The 6518-nt window shown below is 41.7% G+C and overlaps 1 protein-coding gene across 1 annotated transcript in view; it reads right to left on the minus strand.

Annotated features, from left to right (window-relative positions):
• Gpatch8 (G-patch domain containing 8) overlaps positions 1–6518 on the minus strand; it is a 56506-nt gene that overhangs the window by 49129 nt on the left and 859 nt on the right. The gene's annotated exons all lie outside the window — the stretch shown is intronic.

Here is a 6518-nt window from a genome sequence, read left to right on the forward strand (position 1 = left end):
GAACTGAAAGAATCAGAAACACCAAAAGTGATGACTCTCACATTATTAGATATCACAGAAATTTAAACCAACACTCGTTGCTACTTCCTTTCTCCCATGCATTTCCAGGAAAAAGCATGCTCTAGCCAGTACTGAATCTGTCTACTTATGAATAACTATTATTCTTTTAAAAATTAAGAGTCTGGGGATGTAGCTCAATGGCAGCACTTCTATCATTCATTCACGAGGTCCTGGGGCCCAATCCCAGCATCAGAAAAAATAAAAATGAAAAGTTTCATTATATAAGTAATTTCAGCAGAAAAAAGAATGGTAAAGAGGCCCTTATTTTCCTAGTATGAAAATAAACTTACCTGACATAAAGTCTTTATTACATCTCAAAGTTTCTACTACTAAAACTCTGGAAAAGACTAAGTAAGTTGATTCCACTATTTTTAAACTACCACTAGACGAATGCTGTAACTACATCTGACACTGAGAGTCTTAGATATTAAACAATGCTGACAAAAATTGTTGTCCGCCTTCGTTTTGCTGTGCACTTTTGTTTTTGCTGTTCATTAAAAGAACATGCCACCTCTGGCTAGGTGGAGATGAGACATTATGCTGACTGTGTTAAATCATGAATGCACTAAAATAAACAGACAGATGAAGCAGTATGCTATTTCCAAAAGCAGTGCAAGTGGAGTGAAAGCATTTCCATACGAACCTGGCTTTAAAAACTGGGCTGTCAAAAGAACAGTTAAATGTAACACAAAGTAAGAAACTGTCCGATCACTAATGGTCTTTTTTTTTTTTTTGTCTTGTTTTCAATTCACTGCTTGCAAGTAAAGTAGTCATTAAAGGAGCGTGAAAGCATAAGTAAATTCACGAGAGTCGAGAGCAGCGAGTGGTGACTGACAACAGTGGAAGGAAAGCCAATGTTAAAGGGAGGGAAGAGAAAAACCAAGGGCCGTACACATCAGCACACCTAACAAACCCACTCAAGAAGATGGCTGTCACCTTTGCCGGAGAAAGCGCCCAGACAGAACAGTGTGGTGTTCTCCCTGAAGCTTAGGTTCAGGCTCTCTAGTGCGCTCTGCAGAGGATGAACCTCGGCAGCCGCTACACAGTAACAGTAACCTGCTCTAGGAGCCCTGGTGACCCCCTTAGGCAGCCCTTCCCCAAGAAGTGAGCAGGCCAGAAAAGCGCACACACCCACCAAAGCAGCTCTACCCTAAATGATCCCCAAACCTGCATGGTCAATCACTAGCCTGCAGAAAATGATAATCAATGTTCTCTGCCTGGGGCTGTGAACTTGCATGGATGCTATCACAGGAAATTGGCACAAAGGAACTCACGGCTCTAACAGAAATCTAGACAGAATTACAGGCAGTGAGCACCAACTTGACTTCTAAACTATGAGGAAAAAAATCTTAAACAAAACTAATAGTCACTATAAGAATACCAAAAATCAGCACAGTGTAACAGTGCGTGACTATAGTCCCAGCTATGGGAGGCTGAGAAAGGAGGATCACTTGAGCCAGGAGTTCAAGACCAAGTGGGCAATACAAGACCTCATTCATTTCAAACAACAAAAACTGACTAAAAAAACATTTTGTTTTTGTCTTTAAATAAATATGTAATTTGGGGCTTAATTATAATCTCATAGAACCAAAGGTATACTTCACTAGATAAAGGGTATGTGTGTGTGTTGCTAGTGGATTGAACCAAGGGCCTTTGCACTAAGCCACATCCCCAACCCCTGCCCTCTTTTTTTACTTTTTATTTGAGGCTGGATCTTACTAAGTTGCTAAATTGCCCAGGCTGAGCTTGAATTTGTTATCCTCCTGCCTCAGCTTCCCAGGGTGGTCGAACTACAGGCAGGTACCACCGTGCACGACCTTTTTTTTTTTTTGGTGATTGTCTTAAAAACTAGTCAGGTTTAAAAACAAGAACCAAGATATATCATGTAAAGATACAAGATCCCAATGATAAATGTAACTGTACTGTTTGCTTTAAATGTACCAACAAACTTAATGAAAAAAAAAAAAGTCCAGTTTGCAACAAAGGTGCATGGCAATGGTGGACTATTTACCTAAATACTCCTTTAGATGAATTATAAGGGATGACCTTCCCCTGGGCTGCTAAGCAAAGGGTGGGTTTCCACGTGACTCAGTCACACTCAGTACTCAGATCCCAAGTGGGAGCTCTGTAAAAACTCACTGGCTGGAAAGGAGCTTCTTCTAATTGTGATCAAATCATGAGATTGGGCTGAAAAATCCCCATTTTTTTCCAGCAGGACTAAATTATTTCAGCTGGCCTTCTGTTTCTAAATTTGAATGTGCAGTTAAAAAGCTGCATTTCCAACCTCTGCTCCTCTCCACTCATGTAAGAGGGAGACTTTTCAAATGGGAAGATCTTTGAAGCAAGAAATGTGCATTCTAAACAACTACCCATATGCTGAAAACATGACACCAGCAAGCAAACACCCCAGTAACTATTTCAGCTATTCCTCAATCTTTTTATTTATGAATTAAATATCAAGTAGAAAGCTTTCCCTGCAATGTTTCTGTTCCAGCTGTTGATCCACCGTAAAGAGCATCATTCTGGCAACGGCAACACCGTGTATGGCAGGGGCCTGCAAAACACACCTGAAAACTTACTTTATTGTATGGGGTCAACTCCCAAATTTTATAGCAGGAGGAAGAATATTGTTGTCTCAAGAAAAATATACTACAAGTACGTCAGTGACTAGACGAGCACCAGCTCCACACTGGATTTTCTTTTAGTTGACAGCCACATTGTTTACACAATTTGACAGTGACAAAAATGTCTCTTGAGTGGATTGTAAGCTTTGCTGATTGTGTACTAAAGATTCTATAAGCAAGAACCAAATGCTACTAGGTGAACCCATGCAAATGACAAGTTGTAAAAACTCCCAAAACAAAAACTCTATAGCTCACTACAGATGACACAATGAAGACCGGAGGGAAAAGCCAGAGTGATGCTACACCATTCAGCTCTAAGAAGCACGCTATTTATAGTGCAGGCCACGTATGGTCACTGCTAAGTGTCAAATCAGCATCTCAGAGTTACATTTGGAACTAGTGGAGTCCACAGATCTGAACAGATATGCAATGTGACAAAAGCCCAACTATGCTTCTCCATCTCTAGGTGTGCAACTAAATATGAGCCCTAGAATTTGAAAACTTACCTAATTTTTAAAATCTATCAATCAACTGACAGCCATGAAGCCAGGGTTTTACAATAAAAACCACCTAATGGCCAGTGGTACCTGGATGTGTGGAGGTGACAGCGCACTCTGGGTCTCAGCTGTGGTGCTGCCCTCTGCCTGATCCCTTGTCTCCTTGCTGAGAAAGGGTCCTAAGGACCAGGCATGCCACCAACACCAGCGACTGCAATGGAACCCTCAGCTGCACTGTGGCTTAGCTTTGTCTTCGAGACATTTTACCTTTAAGTATATGGAAGTCAAAATTATAATGCGGAGATCTAAAAATCTCATAAAGCAACAAGGACTTTTAAAGTTCAAGTTAAAAAAGGGGGGTTTTTTGTTTCTTAAAGGATAAAATGTAGCCAGACACAGTGGTGTACGCATATAATCCCAGCCAACCTGGAGGGTGATGCTCATGGATCACAGGATTGCGGACAGTCCAGCAACCTAGCAAAATTCCGTCTCAAACAAGTGGCTGGGGCTGCAGCTCAGTGGCAGTGTACTCAACTATCCTGTGTCAGGCCCTGGTTGGACCCCAGCACTGCACTAAATACATGTACAAAGACACAAAAACTACAGCTGTGTCCAGGTGTGGTGGATCATACACCCACAAGAAGATGTCAAGTTTGAGGCCAGTCTAGGCAACTCAGGGAGACTGTTTCAAAACAAAGGTAGAGAGGAGCTTCAGCGGCAAACTGCTCAGCTTACTTACTCCCCTTACACTGCCAGAAAGTTAACCACTCTGCACTTTCACTTTAATGCAGACAATCAGGCGGTCAGGAGATTCTTTCTTAATCTTGACTAGAAATTTCACTGAAGGATATTTGTATGGTTGGAATAAAGAAGGGAAACTGAGACTTTGCACCAAATATTAAATCCTTCACAAACATTGGATTTTGAAGTGTTGTCACCATTTGCCCACTGAAGCTAAAATACCTGCTGACGTCTCACTGAAACTCCAGGCTCGCTAGAAGCACAGCGCATGGCTGCATCTCCAGTCTCATTTCCCGCCTTGGTGGTATGCATCAAAAGTGCCTTACTGCAACATGGAAGGCCTGAGCCCTGTACTCACAAGAACCCTCACACGAGCATACTCTTGGCACAAACCTGTGCAGAGACTCCCATGGCTACCAGCTGCTGCAGATTACCTTGGCTAAAAAAGAAGACTAGACCTTTAGCTCCTGAAATGATCTGTAGACTCCCAAAGCTGAGTATTTCCAGCCACTTTTGAGTTGCATGCTGTAGCAAAACAGTCAGCGCCTCTTGATAGATATTGCTGCAGAGAAAGATCTTAATTCAGCAGGGACTCTTTCTGCATGAGAAGCAACCCCACTTCCCTGACCCACACAGCTTACACAGCCAGCCAGCCGGCCAGAGTCAGTGTGGTTACTGTTTGCTGGGCATCGCTGGGAACAGGGACTGTTTCTGCTGAGGGGAGGGCAAGATACTTTTCTAAAATGCCAATCACTGCGGGAGTTTCTTTTAAAACTTTATTTTATTCCCAAATGATCAGGCAGCAGAAATAAGACCCTCCCTCACTGTGTGAGTCCACATCTATCTAACACAATGAAGGCTGGGGGTGCTACCAGTCTACACCTAAACTATGGCATCCCAGACGGTACGTACATTTATGTGCTTCATGAGTAATTTTTACTAGAAGTATAAATAATATGTTACATATCTGTGAACGTTTATTAAAAAACTAAATATCCAATCAGATTATTATACCATCTGCTATTTTAAGAAGAGAAGACAGAGCATTTAATAAATACGGGACCTGCCCAATGAGACTGCCCAACCAGAATGTCTTGACAGTGTGCTGTCTAAAACCAGCATGGGCAGTGTGAGGTAAAACAGCATTAGCCTCAGTAGGAATGAATTTTTGAAAAAACTTAACGTGCCCCTGGAAGGCAGCTTCAAACTATTAAATATCACTCAGAGACTTTAAAAACATCTCCTTGAGTAGAGCAGGATGATACACTGCAGTCCAGGCTACTTAAATCCCCTGCCACAGTCAGGTCAGGTGCGTACAGACCTGCAGCTGTCTAAGGTGCTCACCAGCCTTGAGTTGCACAGGGTATGGCTCTGGGCCTTTGCTGCTGGCTGGCTGTTCTTCAACTTTGATCCAAAGGAACAAAATTAAATAAAAATAGAAAAATTAGATTATTTTCAAATACAAGACACTGATTTTTAGCTACCAATTTCACTGTAAAGCTCTGCCTTGTAATAAGCCCTGAGGTGATGAGGAGCAAAGTGCAAACCTGAGTTAACTGGGTGGGTGGGCGTGGCCTTGGGCCCTGGAGGCAGCACACGGACTGGCCTTTCCACCCGGTGTGTCTCTCCCTCTGCAGCATTATCACATGCGTCACCGTTAGGGCCATGCCTGAGTCTAGCATCATGCCAGCACATTGAGACAGAAGGTACTGTATGCAGTGTTCACTGGACCAGAAGGATAGAACGAGAAGGGGAGGTGGGGAGAAAGAAACCCTAAGAGAAGAAATTTTAAAAAGGCAGACCGTGCAATACAAACCAGATCATGGCTGCTTAGCTAATATGGGCCAACTGCTGTGGAAGAAAAATGTCGAACACCCCAAGTTGTGTAAATTTCTGTAAACATCTAAACACACACACAAATACAACACCAACCTAATTAGGAACATAAATATATATATGTTGAACCTTTACTATGTCACAGGTTTAAAAATAAAACTAAAGTTCAAGGCTCTTTCCCTAACTTGCCTCATTATTTTCCTTCAGGAAAGATGCTATGTTTCTTAAACGGGGAGAGGGGCTTGTTTTGACTAAGATTAGGATTCCCTCTGAGTTTTATCTCCAATCAAGTTTTACCCACAACTCAACAGAACCCCTATAAAAGAGGTACACTTAAACACAAATATTAAATGCTGACAATAATGACAAGTTTAGACATTTTAACAAAGAGCTATGTTATTTAAAAATAATAGGTTTTTGGGATGAAAATAATGTTCAAAAATTAAAGAGTTTTTAAAATTAAGAGACAGGAAAAATAAATATCCTTGTTTTATTTCGTGGTATCATTAATGTTTCTAACTAATCAGTGTAAAGAGACAGAAACAAGCAGGTGTGGTGGTGCACACCTGTAATCTGAGCCCTCTGGGAGGCTGAGGCAGGACTACAAGTTCGAGGCTAGCCTAGGCAACTTACCAAAACCCTGCCTCAAATTTTTTTAAAAAGAGGCTTAGAAGGTAACTCAGTGCAAAGGCTCTGGGGTCTAATCGCCGGTATGGAAAAACTCAACTTTTGGGAAGAAAAAAAAAAAAAAAAAAAAAAA

Source organism: Fukomys damarensis, unplaced genomic scaffold (genome assembly GCF_012274545.1).
Source record: "Fukomys damarensis isolate Sample0158 unplaced genomic scaffold, DMR_v1.0_HiC HiC_scaffold_13, whole genome shotgun sequence".
NCBI classification, from domain to species: domain Eukaryota; kingdom Metazoa; phylum Chordata; class Mammalia; order Rodentia; family Bathyergidae; genus Fukomys; species Fukomys damarensis.